Source organism: Dendrobates tinctorius, unplaced genomic scaffold (assembly GCF_039654945.1).
Source record: "Dendrobates tinctorius isolate UK_male_01 unplaced genomic scaffold, ASM3965494v1 ptg000046l, whole genome shotgun sequence".
Taxonomy (NCBI): Eukaryota; Metazoa; Chordata; class Amphibia; order Anura; family Dendrobatidae; genus Dendrobates; species Dendrobates tinctorius.
In genome coordinates, this window is record NW_027361714.1 from 68,383,331 (window position 1) to 68,400,482 (window position 17,152).

Here is a 17,152-nt window from a genome sequence, read left to right on the forward strand (position 1 = left end):
TCGCAGTGATCGCATTAAAATTCTGGCGTTATCTTACCTGTGGTAGATGGTGTCGGCTTCCTGGGGGTGTCCCCGCCCACCCGCACTCACTATCGCTGTGATTGGCTGTTCAATTATGAAATCACTTGTGTTTTTTTTTTACTATTTAGGCACATCAGGGGCTCTGCAAACGCAACATGACCATTCCATCAAAGTCTGCATTCCAAAATGTCAATAGTTCCCTTCTGAGCCTCGACGTGTGCGTGTGTCCAAACAGTATTTTTTTCCACATATGGAGTATCAGCGTACTCAGGACAAATTGGACAACTTTTGAGGTTCAATTTCTCCTGTTTCCCATGGGAAAATTAAAAATTGGGGACTAAAAGATCATTTTTGTGGGAAAAAAGCAGGATTTTTTATTTTCACGGCCAGGCATTATAGACTTTAGTGAAACACTTGGGGGTTCAAAGTTCTCACCACACATCTAGATAAGTTCCTTGGGGGTTCTATTTTTCAAAATGGGGTCACTTGTGGGGTATTTCCACTGTTTAGGAACATCAGGGGCTCTTCAAACACGACATGACGCCCGCAGACGATTCCATCAAAGTCTGCATTCCAAAACGTCTCAACTTCCCTTCCAAGTCCCAATGTGTGCCCAAACAGTAGTTTTCTGCCACATATGGGGTACCAGCGTACTCAGGACAAATTGAATAAAAACTTTTGGGGTCAAATTTCTCCTGTTACCCTGGGGAAAATTAAAAATTGGGGACTAAAAGATCATTTTTGTGGATAAAAACCATGGGTTTTTTTTACATGCCAGGGCATTATAAATTAGTGAGACGCAACATTTAAAAAATCGGACCGATTTTGTCAAGCGAGAATCGCACAAGTGTGACATCCCTGCGTGCTTCTCTGAGACCCTCAGAAAAACGCGATGTGATCACATTGTTCTGAGGGCCTCCTCCCTGCAGGTCCCCGAATCCAAGATGGCCGTGAGGTGCTTCCGGGTCCTGCAGGGAGGTTGCTTCTCAGTGCCTGCTGAGAGCAGGTGCTGAGAAGCCTCCTACACTGTCTGTCAGATTGCTGGTCTGACAGTGCTGTGCAAAGTGTCAGATTAGCAATCTGACTTTGCATGGTAATGTCCCACCCTGGGACAATGTAAAAAAGTAAACAAAAAAAATTAACGTATAAAAATAGTTTTAAAAAAATTCCTAAATAAAGAAAGAAAATTCCCCAGTAAATTAATTTCATTATGTAAATAAAAAAAACAATAAAAGTACATGTACTTAGTATCGCCGCGTCCATAATGACCCGCCCTATAAAACTGTCCCACTAGTTAACCCCTTTAGTGAACCCCTTAAAAAAACAGTACTTTATCATCATACCGCCGAACAAAAAGCGCAATAACACATAATCAAATAGACGGATATAAATAAACATGGTAACGCTGAAAATGTCATCTTGTCCCTCAAAAAATGAGCCACTATATAGTGTCATCAGCGAAAAAATAAAACCGTTTTATCTTGCAGAATAAAGCGATGCAAAAATAATTATTTTTTAAGTAAAATTGCTTTTATTGTATAAAAGCGCCAAAACATAAAAAAAGATATAATGAGGTATCGCTGTCATCGTACTAACCCGAAGAATAAAACTGCTTCATCAATTTTACCACACATGGAGCAGTATAAACGCCCCCACAAAAGTTAGGGTTAGGGTTGGGGCTAAAGTTAGGGTTAGCGTTGGAGCTAAAGTTAGCCCCAACCCTAACTTTAGCTCCAACCCTAACCCTAACTTTAGTCCAAACCCTAACCCTAACTTTAGCCCCAACCCAAACTTTAGCTCCAACCCTAACCCTAACTTTAGCCCCAACCCTAACCCTAACTTTAGCCCCAACCCTAACCCTAACCCTAATGGAAAAATGGAAATAAATACTTTTTTTAATTTATTATTTTTCCCTGACTAAGGGGGTGATAAAGGGGGGTTTGAGTTACTATTTATAGTGGAGTTTTACGTTTTGCAGCTGTCACACGCTAAAAGACGCTTTTTATTGCAAAAAATCTTTTTTGCATCACCACATTTTGAGAGCTATAATTTTTTGATATTTTGGCCCACAGTTATATGAGGTCTTGTTTTTTGCGGGAAGAGATGACATTTTTATTGTTACTAGAGATGAGCGACTTTGCCTTTTTTAGGGTTGAGTCGGGTTTCATGAAACCCGACTTTCGCAAAAGTCAGGTCGAACGAAATTGGCCGACTATAGCGAAAAGTCGGAGGCTGACTGAAACACGAAACCCAATGCAAGTCAATGGGGAAGCAAAGTCGGCAGGGAGTGGAGGACAGTAAACACACCTACAGTGCCCATTTCAATGCCAAAAACATCAATTCTTATTACTGAAGCTTGTCAACCTTAATTTACTTCATAATAATAGTTACGCATTGAAAACTGGGGGTTATTTGGCTGAAGTTGTGGGGGGTGGGGCTGGCTCCAGGTTTTCGTGTGCACTGGGCCAAAGAGTGTCAGTGCGCCCCTTTAACACATACCACAACTCATGATGCTCCGATATGGCACAGAAATATAGGTATAGTACAATGACAAATACTTCACTGCTTACATGACATGACTGATCTATTTTAAATTGTACAATAGCTCAAAAACAGGACAGTATATTACTCCATACGGTGTTATGGCCACCACATTGTGCGCCATACAGAATAATGAGCCCTATATATTTCTCCATACAGAATAATTGGTCACATATAATGTTCCATACAGTATGATGAGCTCCACATAATGCTACAGTATATGATCGTCCCTATGGATGATGCTCCAGTGTGTTATGGGCCCAAATAATGCTCCATATATAATGGACCCCATTTCTAATGCTCCAGTGTATAATGTGCCCCATAGATGCTGCTCCAGTGTCTCATCTGCCCCATTTACAATGCTCCAGTACATGATGGGCCTCATGGATGATGCTCCTGTGTATGATAGGCCCAAATAATGCTCCATATATAATGGACCCCATTTCTAATGCTCCAGTGAATAATGTGCCCCATAGATACTGCTCCAGTGTCTGATCTGCCCCATTTATAATGCTCCAGTATATGATGGGCCTCATGGATGATGCTCCAGTGTATGATGGGCCCAAATAATGCTCCATATACACTCACTGGCCACTTTATTAGGTACACCATGCTAGTAAGGGGTTGGACCCCCTTTTGCCTTCAGAACTGCCTCAATTCTTCGTGGCAGAGATTCAACAAGGTGCTGGAAGCATTCCTCAGAGATTTTGGACCATATTGACATGATGGCATCACACAGTTGGCGCAGATTTGTCGGCTGCACATCCCTGATGCGAATCTCCCGTTCCACCACATCCCAAAGATGCTCTATTGGATTGAGATCTGGTGACTGAGGAGGCCATTTGAGTACAGTAAACTCATTGTCATGTTCAAGAAACCAATCTGAGATGATTCGAGCTTTATGACATGGCGCATTATCCTGCTGAAAGTAGCCATCAGATGTTGGGTACATTGTGGTCATAAAGGGATGGACATGGTCAGCAACAATACTCAGGTAGGCTGTGGCGTTGCAACGATGCTCAATTGGTACCAAGGGGCCCAAAGAGTGCCCAGAAAAAATTCCCCACACCATGACGCCACCACCACCAGCCTGAACCGTTGATACAAGGCAGGATGGATCCATGCTTTCATGTTGTTTACGCCAAATTCTGACCCTACCATCCGAATGTCGCAGCAGAAATCGAGACTCATCAGACCAGGCAACGTTTTTCCAATCTTCTACTGTCCAATTTCGATGAGCTTGTGCAAATTGTAGCCTCAGTTTCCTGTTCTTAGCTGAGAGGAGTGGTACCCAGTGTGGTCTTCTGCTGCTGTAGCCCATCTGCCTCAAAGTTCGACGCACTGTGCGTTCAGAGATGCTCTTCTGCCTACCTTGGTTGTAACGGGTGGCAATTTGAGTCACTGTTGCCTTTCTATCAGCTCGAACCAGTCTGCCCATTCTCCTCTGACCTCTGGCATCAACATGGCATTTCCGGCCACAGAACTGCCGCTCACTGGATTTTTTTTCTTTTTCGGACCATTCTCTGTAAACCCTAGAGATGGTTGTGCGTGAAAATCCCAGTAGATCAGCAGTTTCTGAAATTCTCAGACCAGCCCTTCTGGCACCAACAATCATGCCACGTTCAAAGGCACTCAAATCACCTTTCTTCCCCATACTGATGCTCGGTTTGAACTGCAGGAGATTGTCTTGACCATGTCTACATGCCTAAATGCACTGAGTTGCCGCCATGTGATTGGCTGATTAGAAATTAAGTCTTAACACACAGTTGGACAGGTGTACCTAATAAAGTGGCCAGTGAGTGTATAATGGGCCCCATTTCTAATGCTCCAGTGTATAATGGGCCCCGTAAATGCTGCTCCAGTGTCTGATGTCCCCCATTTGGAATACTCCAGTATATGGTGGGCCCCATTTTTAATTAACCAAGGCAAGGTATGTGAAAAGATCTCCATGGAGTAATCTGAAGTGTGTGCTGCCGCATCCTTCACTTTTAGTGTGGGTGAAGGACACAAGGAAAGGGGTTGCTCCTGACCAGAAGCCTGCACTTACGACTCAGTGCTTGCATTTTTTTTAAACTTCAGAAGAGGAGGCGATAGAGCTGGAGACTGTTTCAGCAATGTAAGCCAAAAACAGATCCTGATGCTCCTGCTTTAAAAGCAGTGTACCTACTCCCAGAAAAGGGAGCCTTACAGACCTTCCAGAGCTACACCATGACACAGGCTCAACACCTCCTGCCTTAGCTGCTATTGTGTTTTTGGCACTACCAGCCAAAAATATGAAAAGCTGTAAATGGGTAATGTAACACAAGTGTACAGCTGTATACAGTGTTGGGGTAATCTTAAAGCTCCAAATACATTGCTGGAGTAACAGACAGACGTTCACAGGCTCATTATGGATTACACAATAATCTAAATAGCTAAAAAGGTTACTGTATCAGAAGTGTACAGTTGTGTACAGTTTTGGCCAAATTTTAAATCTCGGTATATATTTCCGGAGTCACCCTCAGACGCTCACTCAGTCTGGGTTTGACCATAATAAAAAATGTTGTAAAAAAGGTACTGGATAACAAGATAGCAAGTATATATATTATAGGGTACAATTGAAATCTCCGTATACATAGTCCCGTAGTCACTCTCAGACACTTACTCAGTATGGATTTGACCGTAATACTAAATGTCGAACAAAGGTACTGTATAACAAGATACAAGCTGTATCGAGTATAGGGTAAAAATTGGTATCTCCGATTCACTGTATATATAGAAGGCATAAACCACACATGCTCATTCACTATGGATGATACCGTAATGCAAAATTTTGAACAAAGGTGCTGTATCAGCACATACCAGGAGTATCTAGTCTAGGGGTAATTGTTAATTTCGGTCTATACTTCCGGAGTCAGACACAGACACTCACAGGCTAACTATGTATTACACCAGAATTTAAAAAGTAGAAAAAGGGAAAGGTAGTCGAAGCGTACAACAGTATACAGTGTTGTGGTACTTTTAAATCTTCGTATATATTTCAATCTCAGTAAGCGAGTCCTGACTCTCTGCTACTGGAAAATACATGGATACAAGTACAGACGGAAAGTCGAGTGTTAGCAGAAATTTGGGAATTACTCATCGCGGGAAAACCTCCCGGTAGATGTTGCAGAGGCGATGCAGACCCTCAATTACTGCGTCTGTGGAGACAGCGAAAACGGTTCTTTGTGAAGAAAGGATTGCTTTATCGCAGTAGCGTGGATCACATCACCGTTACTCGTCTCCATCAAATTGTGATCACAGGGAGAGATGTAGACATGGTCCTCACTGCCTATCATGATGTGTCTGGTCATTTTGGAGTGCAAAAGACAGAAGCCACAGGCCGTGGGAAATTCTATGGGATTGGCATGAGAGGAGACATTGAAAAATGGAGGCAGGAATGTCACACGTCTGTGACTATCACAACTGTGAAAGGTGATCATAAAGCACCACTGCATCCGCTTGTAAGTTGACGTCCATTTCCAGTTGTAACCATTGATCATCTGAAGGTAGAGGCCAGCAGGACAGGCCATAGCTACATCTTAACCATCATTGATCAATACACCAAATTTCTAGTGGCCGTCCCTGCGAAGGATTTAAATGCCCAGACTACACAATGGTGGAGCAGGGAGAGGTAAGTATTGCAACTTGCAAGTGCTGTGGCCATGACCAAGTGGGGGGGCACACTTGTGGGTGATGGTACTAGCACAGGGCCCCTCAAAGTACGCTGGTGTGTCTGATGGCGAGTGTGCCCCCCACCATCAGAGACACTGTATTGCACTATGAGGGACCCTGTGCCAGTGCCGTTGGCCATCAGTGGGCCCATCCACCTGTTCAGAGCAACGGCACTTGCCCGGGTGCGCCAGGTGTTGACCCCAGCCCTTGGGGGGGTGGGCAGCCCAGTTAGGGAGGTTTAAAAAATGGCATATGTTAATGTGTTGGCTGGACATTCAGCTGCTGCAAAGGGCGGAATTGGGCAAGTCCGAGGAAGAGGAGGACAAAAGCGAGTCAGTTTTCTGGCAACCTATGTGTCATCAGGGGAAGGTGGGACAAAATCCTTTGAAACCCATGCATGGTTCATTTTAATGAAGGTTAGATCATCAACATTTTGGGTCGACAGACGGGTCCTTTTTTCTGTCAGGATTGATCCAGCAGCACTGAAGACTCTTTCAGATAACTCACTAGCAGCAGGGCAAGCGAGCTCCTGTAAGGCATATTGTGCCAATTCAGGCCAGGTGTCCAGTTTAGAGGCCCAATAGTCAAAGGAGAATGACCTGTGAGGGAGAACATCGATATGGGAGGAGAAGTAGTTTGTAACTAGAGTTGACAACTGCTGTATCCTGTCACTTTTAATCGATGCAGTATTAGCAGTACTTGAGAAATCATTCCACAACATGGTCATTAAACCCCTGTCGCCAACGCCACTTCGGCTGTTTGCACCACGAACACCTCTTCCATTATGCCCACTATGGATCGTGGGAGAACCAGCACTGCTGCTGTGCGCTGGGAAAGCCTCAATCAAACGGTTTACCAGAGTTGCTTGTTTGTTAGCCAATATTATCTCTAGTTTCTCCTGTGGCATGATGTTGTGAAATTTGCCTTTGCAGTGTGGATCGAGGATGCAGGCCAGCCAGTAGTCGTCATCCCTCATCATTTTGGCAATGCAGGGGTCCCTTTTTAGGATCCGCAAGGCATGTGGGCCAATGTTCCAGGTGTCAGTGATGCACTGCCACTGCTGGGTGGACGAGCACTTTCTGGCAAATCCACATCCCTACAGTCACGCACAAACACTGTACCTGACCTTGGAACGCCAACATTTTTTCTTGCCCCCTGAGAAGCATCCTCCTGCCCAAAATAATCATCCCCCTCATCCTCCTCCTCTTCCTCTTCTTCCTCCACCTCATCCAGGACAGTTCCCTGACCAGACAATGGCTGACTGTCATCAAGGCTTCCCACCTCCTCCTCCTCTGCTGCAGACGCCTGATCCTTAATGTGCATCAAACTTTGCATGAGCAGATGCATAAGTGGGATGCTCATGCTTATGATGGTGTCATCTGCGCTTATCAGCCGTGTGCATTTCTCAAAACACTGAAGGACTTTAAAGGGGTCTTTCAGCTTTGACCACTGCACACCAGACAATTCCATGTCTTCCCCCAAACTGCCTGCCCGTGTATCCTCCCACAAATGCATTACAGCCTGCCTCTGTTCGCACAGCCTCTCAACCATGTGCATGGTGGAGTTCCACCTTGCTGCAACGTCTATGATTAGGCGGTGCTTGCGGAGGTGGAGCAATCGCTGCAGCTTCTGCATACGAGTGGAGTGGACGTTTGAGTGACGGATGTGTGAGCACAGTCTTCGCACCTTATGTAGCAGGGATGTTAACTCTGGATAATCATTAAGGAAGCACTGCACCACCAGGTCCAAAGTGTGAGCCAGGCAAGGTATGTGTGTGAGTTTTGCACGGGATATGGCTGCCACAAAATTATGGCCATTACCACTGTCTACCTTGCCTGTCTCAAGATGTAGACTGCCCAGCCATGACTCAGTTTGTCGCTGCAAATAGTCGGCCAGTACCTCCGCGGTGTGTCTGTTGTCACCCAAAGACATCATCTTTAACACAGCCTGCTGACGCTTACCACTAGCTGTTCGATAGTGGGACACTTCGTGTGCAACACTGCCAGCTGCGGATGGAGTGCTCGTGTGACTGCGCTCTGTGGACATGCTTTCACTGATGGAGGAGGAGGAGGAGGAGGAGGAGAAGGGTCGAAAGCCTACAGCCAAGTGTTTCCTATACCATGGGCTAGGCAGCACTGTTCCACCGCCGCTGTCCCCTGTGGAGCCTGCATCCACCACAGTAACCCAGTGCGCAGTGATGGACACCTAACGGCCCTGGCCATGCCTACTGGTCCATGCATCTGTTGTGATGTGCACCTTTCCACTCACTGACTGTTTTAGTGCATGGACAATGTGGTCTTTCATATGCTGGTGTAGGGCAGGGATGGCTTTTCGAGAAAAGAAGTGCCGACTGAGTAGGTCATAGCGTGGGACAGTATAGGCCATGACCTCGCGGAAAGCTTCACTTTCAACCAAACGGTAGGGCATCATCTCTAATGAGATTAGTTTGGCAATGTGGACGTTCAAACACCGTGTACGTGGATGAGAGGATGAGTACTTTTTTGTCCTACTCAGCGTGTCTGGTAGGGTGAGCTGGCCTGGAGAGTTGCATATGGGGGAAGTAGCGGTGGACCGGACGGAGTGAGAGGGGGTTGGTGATGGTATTGGTGGTGATGGCCTAGATTCAGTGTTGTGTTGCAAAACCATTGTGATTCCCTGAGTGCTTTGGCCTTGCGACAACATCTCCACATTTAGTGCTGGTAGTGTGCTTAACGGTGGCGGTGGTCTTACAGTGGGGGAAGCGATGGAGCGCTGCTGGCTACCTTCAGTCAGAGCAGGTGCACATGTGCTACTTGAGGTTTTGTAGTCCATCCATGCTTGCAAGTGCATGTTGATTAAATGTCTAAGCATGCAACTGGTATTCAAATTTCTGAGTTGTTTACCTCGGCTAAAGGTCCTTCCACACTTCTTACAGGTAACCTTTTCCTCATCAGTAGGATTTTGGACAAAGAAGTGCCACACTGCACTCTTCCTACTATGGTATACATTTTCTGGCCTTGCACGCTGTGCTAAGTTGACCGTCTTGTCCTGCAACTCTTTTAGTTTTTGGTCCACGTTTTTGGACAGCTACGGGCTTGACAGATAACCGCTGCTGCGATGTCAATGCCTGCTGCGGATCCTTCTCCTTATCTGAACTATTGCCAGCGCCACCCTACTCCCCCAATGGATGCCAATCCGAGTCAAGAACTGGGTCATCCATCACCTCCTCTTTAAAGTCATCTGCACCTTCCTCTTTACCTTCCTCTGTGTCACCGCGTAAGGTGGTATAGTATGCGGGAAGGGGCACCTGAGTTTCATCAGGATCAGATTCTGGCTCAGTAGACTGCGAGGGCTATGTAGTGCTCTGGGTCAATGTACCAGCAGAATCATCTAGCAGTGGCTGTGCATCTGTGCACTCCATGTCAGATTCATCTTGGACTGGGGAATTCAGGATTTGACAGGATAACCCAGGCATGGTATGTGAAAAGAGCTCCATAGAGTAATCTGAAGTGTGGGCTGCCGCATCCTTAACTTTTGGTGGGGGTGAAGGACACAAGGAAAGGTCTTTTTCCTGACCAGAACCCTGCACTGACGACTCCGTGCTTGCAGGTTTCGAACGTTCAGAAGAGGAGGCAAGAGAGCTGGTGGCTGTTTTGGCAATGTACGCCAAAATCTGTTCCTGATGGTTTTACTACTCCAAGAAAAGAGAACCTTACAGGCCTTCTTGGGCCAGACGATGACGCAGGCTCAACAGCTCCTGCCTTAGCTGCTATTGTGCTTTTGCCAGAACCAGCCTATGCACCACCACCATCAGTACCAGCTGCGCCCCCCTGCCCACGTCCGTGGCCTCTTCCACCATACTTCCTCATGTTTGGGAAAATGTACCAAAAATACCAGCAGAGAGATGGTACTGTATGAGGAGCGTCCAGCTGTGTAAGGTGTATTAAAAAAATTAAATCTACAAATATATTTTGTTAGTCACAGATGCTCTCACGGTATGTATTTGACCGTAATCCAACAAGCAGATATACGGAACTGTATCAAAAGTGTACAGCTGTATTCGTTTTTTTGTAACTAACAATCTCCGTATATGTATTTACGGAGTGTCACACACACGTTGACTCTGTATAGATGTGACTGTAATGCGTACGGCAGATATACAATACTGTTTGAGAATCGGACAGCTCCATACGGTGACTGTATGGAAAATTGTCAATCTCCATCTATTTTTATATGGACTGACACATGCTGTCTCTGTCTATTTTTGACTGTAATCAAACAACAGATATACAAAACTGTTTGAAAAGCGGACAGCTCTCTAAGGCGTAGTTCTGGAAAAATGGAAATTCTCCTCGGCTTGTTTTTCCAGAGTCACACACAGATAGCTTCTATTTGTCCGTGATACAAGGCGGTACATGGTAGTGTGTGAGGAGCATACACCGCTATACGGTGTCTTTATGGAAAATTTTCAATCTCAGTCTATTTGTATACGGACTGACACACGCTGTCTCTGTCTAGTTTTGACCATAATCAAACAACAGATATACAAAACTGTTTGAAAAGTGGACAGCTCTATAAGGTGTAGGTTTGGAAAAATGGAAAATCTCCTCGGCTTGTTTTTCCAGAGTCACACCCAGATAGCTTCTATTTTTCTATTTGTCCATGATACCAGCTGGTACATGGTAATGTGTGAGGAGCGTACACCGCTATGCGGTGTGTGAAAAAATGAACGCTCGATAACTCACCAGAACAAAATAATAAAAGTTGGAGTGCTTTGAAAAAAGCAGTTTGAACAGCAGTGTGCATGTGGCGCCCCTGAGGCTCAGTCGCCATAGAGGTACTGCACCTTCTCCTAAGGTGTAGTGCCCCACCATCCAGGTAAGGTGGGAACTCCTTGCCACACTCCAAAACCTGCATCCCACACGCAGGATAGTTCAGCAGAGGACCAGATTGCAGCTCAATGCTTGGTGGGTAGCAAAGCACCTTTCGTGGATCCTTGCTTCGTAACACGAGATATGCTGGGAGGTGGGTGGAGTTAGTATAAAAGAAGGGGAAAGATAGGATTTAGCGGTCAGTCCCTTAGGGGGCCGTCTGACACAGTTCAGTTCAGTCTGACAGAAGGTCGGCGGAGTAGGAAGCCACTCAGTGAGGAGTGGGGGATCCCTGGAAGAAGGGATGGAGGAAGGAGTGCTGCAGCTGCCTCAGCGACCTGAGCCAGCTGGCATGGGAAAGGAAGGAGTAGGAGAGACGTAGAACTGTAACCTGCATTTCCATAAGAGAGAGAAAGACAAGTACGGAACGAAGAGGAGAGAGAACAGAGATGAGGAGTGGGTTGGATAGGAACCCTGCCTATAGGTTCTCAGTGCAAGGCCGGGGCCCGGTCCCCGAGGTTGTATGGACACTTATGGTTCTGCAGCAGGCACCGGTGGAGTAGTTGGCTGTAAATGCACTACTCCCATCAAAGACTTGGGACACAACAGTGACCGAATAGAGAGCTGGGATTCAGGAGAATAGAGTCCCCAAAGCAGGCTACAGCTGTCTGTCATACAAGTAGAGTTGTTAGGAACATCTGACAGGAGGAACTTCAGGGAACCACGGTACTGGAGTTCTTCACACTAAAAGGCGCAATAGAGGAGTCGTTCAGGAAAGGTACATGTTGGCGGGGTGCTGGCAGGGAGAGTCCTATCTCGCCTTGAGGTTGGCTGGGCCTCTGCCCCGGAGGACACGGTACTGAAGTGGGCACCTGTGTGCACTACAAACTGTGAGTAAAGCTTTGAAACTGCAAGCTCTGGTGTCCTCCATTCATTTGTCAATAACACCTTCAGCTCCGCTACATCTGGGTACCAACATCTATACCCGTCTGCGCCTCTCCTCATCCATTGCACCTACACTGCCCTGGGACTACAGCTCCGCTTGTGGGGAGCTACACCATCTTTGCTGCATCACACCATCAGTCCCAGTGGATCTGCAAGCAGCGTTGGCTTACCATCTTACTTGCCAAGCACCACGGGTGGCGTCACGAACTTTCCATATAAACTACATTACAAACATCATCTGCCATTGATATTGGGCGCCCAGGGCCACGGACCGGGTCACCGCTGCTGTGACACATCCCGCACAGCAATGCAGCTAGCAGGTAGCCTTAAAAGGCAGCCTAATCACCACCAGCACTGCTGCACACAACAAAAATCCTCCCCTTTCACTGCATACTACCTGTACAGTGAAAAGCGCTATCAGCAGAAGCAATTTTTTTTTCTTCTTCCCTGCCTAATGCTCTCCCTATTCAGAATCAGCAGCACCTCTACCTATTGTAAGATCGGCAGAAGTAAGATGGTGGTCAGCGGTCACAGCCTTTTATACCCACTGTGATGCTACACAAAGCCAGCCAATCACTTCAATGCCCTTCTCTTAGATGGTGGTAGCCGCTGCCCATGTCATCGCGTTGCCCACAGTGTGCGTCCTCCATCATTGGCTGAGAAAAGGCACTGGAATCATTATTTGAATCACGACTTTGGCGCTCGGCTCAGCGACCTCATGGCTGACCTCACGCTATGGTTGGGTTTCGATCAGCGAAACCCGACTTTAGCTAAAGTCGGTGATTTTTTAATTTGACCGACCCGTTTCGCTCAACTCTAATTGTTACCATTTTCAAGCACATGACATTTTTTAATCGCTTTTAATCTGATTTTTGAGAGACAGAATGAACAAATAACAGCAATTCATGAATTTATTTTGGGGGGTGTTTATACCATTCCACGTGTGGTAAAATTGATAAAGCAGTTTTATTCTTCGGGTCAGTACGATGACAGCGATACCTCATTTATATCATTTTTACGTTTTGGCGCTTTTATACAATAAGAACTATTTTGTATAAAAAATAATTATTCTTGCATCGCTTTATTCTGAGAGCTATAACTTTTTTATTTTTTTGATGATGGAGCTATGTGGCTCTTGTTTTTTTGCAGGACAAGATGACATTTTCAGGGGTACCATTTTTATTTATATCCGTCTTTTTGATCGCGTGTTATTCCACTTTTTGCTCGGCGATGTGATGATAAAGCATTGTTTTTTTGCCTTGTTTTATAGGTCGTGGCGATACTAAATATGTGCCTACAAGTAGTATTCAACCCCCTGCAGATTTAGCAGGTTTGATAAGATGCAAATAAGTTAGAGCCTTCAAACTTCACACAGGAGCAGGATTTATTAACAGATGCATAAATCTTACAAACCAAAAAGTTATGTTGCTCAGTTAAATTTTAATAAATTTTAAACATACAAGTGTGGGTCAATTATTATTCAACCCCTAGGTTTAATATTTTGTGGAATAACCCTTGTTTGCAATTACAGCTAATAATCGTCTTTTATAAGACCTGATCAGGCCGGCACAGGTCTCTGGAGTTATCTTGGCCCACTCCTCCATGCAGATCTTCTCCAAGCTATCTAGATTCTTTGGGTGTCTCATGTGGACTTTAATCTTGAGCTCCTTCCACAAGTTTTCAATTGGGTTAAGGTCAGGAGACTGACTAGGCCACTCCAACACCTTGATTTTTTGCCTCTTGAACCAGGCCTTGGTTTTGCTGGCTGTGTGCTTTGGGTCGTTGTCTTGTTGGAAGATGAAATGACGACCCATCTTAAGATCCTTGATGGAGGAGTGGAGGTTCTTGGCCAAAATCTCCAGGTAGGCCGTGCTATCCATCTTCCCATGGATGCGGACCAGATGGCCAGGCCCCTTGGCTGAGAAACAGCCCCACAGCATGATGCTGCCACCACCATGCTTGACTGTAGGGATGGTATTCTTGGGGTTGTATGCAGTGCCATCCAGTCTCCAAACGTCACATGTGTGGTTGGCACCAAAGATCTCGATCTTGGTCTCATCAGACCAGAGAACCTTGAACCAGTCTGTCTCAGAGTCCTCCAAGTGATCATGAGCAAACTGTAGACGAGCCTTGACATGACGCTTTGAAAGTAAAGGTACCTTACGGGCTCGTCTGGAACAGAGACCATTGCGGTGGAGTACGTTACTTATGGTATTGACTGAAACCAATGTCCCCACTGCCATGAGATCTTCCCGGAGCTCCTTCCTTGTTGTCCTTGGGTTAGCCTTGACTCTTCGGACAAGCCTGGCCTCGGCACGGGAGGAAACTTTCAAAGGCTGTCCAGGCCGTGGAAGGCTAACAGTAGTTCCATAAGCCTTCCACTTCCGGATGATGCTCCCAACAGTGGAGACAGGTAGGCCCAACTCCTTGGAAAGGGTTTTGTACCCCTTGCCAGCCTTGTGACCCTCCACGATCTTGTCTCTGATGGCCTTGGAATGCTCCTTTGTCTTTCCCATGTTGACCATGTATGAGTGCTGTTCACAAGTTTGGGGAGGGTCTTAAATAGTCAGAAAAGGCTGGAAAAAGAGATAATTAATCCAAACATGTGAAGCTCATTGTTCTTTGTGCCTGAAATACTTCTTAATACTTTAAGGGAACCAAACAGAATTCTGGTGGTTTGAGGGGTTGAATAATAAATGACCCTCTGAATAAACTTTTCACAATTTAAAAAAAAATTAAACAAAGAAATAACATTCTTTTTTGCTGCAGTGCATTTCACACTTCCAGGCTGATCTACAGTCCAAATGTCACAATGCCAAGTTAATTCCGAATGTGTAAACCTGCTAAATCTGCAGGGGGTTGAATACTACTTGTAGGCACTGTAATTCTTACTTTTACACTTTTTCCCACTATGTGACACTTACTTTGTGCAGGCTGATCGCTTCTATAGCATGCAGATCTGCATGCTATAGAAGCTGTCAACACTGCAGTTTCTATTACACAGACCTGAGAGACTTCATGGCAATCACTGTGCATGACAGGAAGTCTCTCAGGTCTGGAGACCCGAATGTCATCATGACATTGATAAACTCTGCAATCATGTATGATCACAGTGCTCCGGGGGTTAAAGTGCCGGGAGCGGTCTGTGACTACTCCTGGCACTTAGTGCCGGGTGTCAGCTGTGAGAATCAGCTGACACCTGGCCGTGATCAGGTGCAATCCCCCCCGTGAGCGCGTCTGATCGCTCATGACATAATAACCCATCCATGGGCAGTAAGTCCCAGGGCACATCCAGGGGATAGTACATCCCATGGCAAAAAGGGGTAAACCACTTTGATAACCTATGATTTGTCTTCAGTCTACACATGACTGTCAACCACACCTAACTGGACTCCCTCACACACTCAGGATTTTATAATTCTATTCCTATAAATTCACTCAAGAGATCATTCAAGGAGTCTCATATGTAAGATAAAACATATATTTATGGTGATCAAAAAAGTACAAAAGATGAAATAGAATACTGGCAAAAATTAATTTTATACTGGGTTCTATTTTAGGTTAATCCAGTCCCTGAGTTATCCTGGACTCTCCCATCTAGATAAATTTAACATGCACATGGAGTTTTTTAATTCCACAGTAGCCTTCTCACACTGGCTTTGCACCCATTCTATGGAACATCTTACAAGAACTAACAAACCCCAATCACGTCTATGGAGCTTTGCAACTTACAGGAGTTTCACAACCCCAATTGTATGTAAACAACTTCCAACTTACAGGAGACTACAAACTCCAATTGGAAATGTTCACAATCACAGTTCCAAAATCAATTCCTAGAATAACATTACATAGTAACATAGTAACATAGTTAGTAAGGCCGAAAAAAGACATTAGTCCATCCAGTTCAGCCTATAAAATTCTGTCAGAATAAATCCCCAGATCTATGTCCGTCTAAAGAACCTAACAATAACTGTAAGATACAATATAGTTACACTCCAGGAAGACATCCAGGCCTCTCTTGAACCCCTTCGACTGAGTTTGCCATCACCACCTCCTCAGGCAGGGAATTCCAGATTCTCACCGCCCTAACAGTAAAGAATCCTCTTCTATGTTGGTGGAAAAACCTTTCCTCCTCCAGATGCAGAGAGTGCCCCCTTGTGACCGTCACCTTCCTTGGTATAAACAGATCCTCGGAGAGATATTTGTATTGTCCCCTTATACACTTATACATGGTTATTAGATCACCCCTCAGTCGTCTTTTTTCTAGACTAAATAATCCTAATTTTGCTAATCTCTCTGGGTACTGTAGTTCCCCCATCCCCCTTATTAATTTTGTTGCCCGCCTTTGTACCCGCTTTAGTTCCATTATATCCTTCCTGAGCACCGGTGCCCAAAACTGTACACATTAATACTGGGTTAACAAAGTTACCGAATATAATGAAAATTACTAAATGTTCTTACCTGTATTCAGATATAGACGATTCCCAGAGCTCCTTGGACTATACAAAATCTGTCACTCCCCCTCAGTCCAGGATAACTGATAGTGCCTCTGTTGATGCCTAATATTAAGGTGGAGGACTTACTTAAAGAGTTTCAGAACTCTCCGTGCACGGTTCACAGTTCTCACCGGTGAGTGAAAGATGTTGGATTTCCCGGCCAACACACCAAATGTCAGTGGAGTTTTAGTCTTCCAATTAGAAATTGTCCAGACCTGAATATGTAAGATGATTTGTTCTTTATTGAGCATGCCGTCATGGAAAGAGAATGACGGCTGCACCAGATGTCAGCACAATCACCTGTCTGCCCCAATACAGATTCTTCAAGTTTAAATAAAACCAGAGAAGGGTGTTCAAAATACAAAGTTTGCAAAATAGTACATATGTTGGAATATGCTAGACTGTAAGTATTCATTTTCTACGTTACCAGAGAAAGAAAAGGAATGACTCCTTTATTTGTACGTAACACAAGGAATGCCAGCTAGAACTCACAAGAGATACACCCATATCTAATCTTCATCATACCTAAGCTGAACAAAGTTTCTAAGTCTAGAAACTTAAATGTCATACTTGCAATTATATATATAAATAATAATATTTTTATTT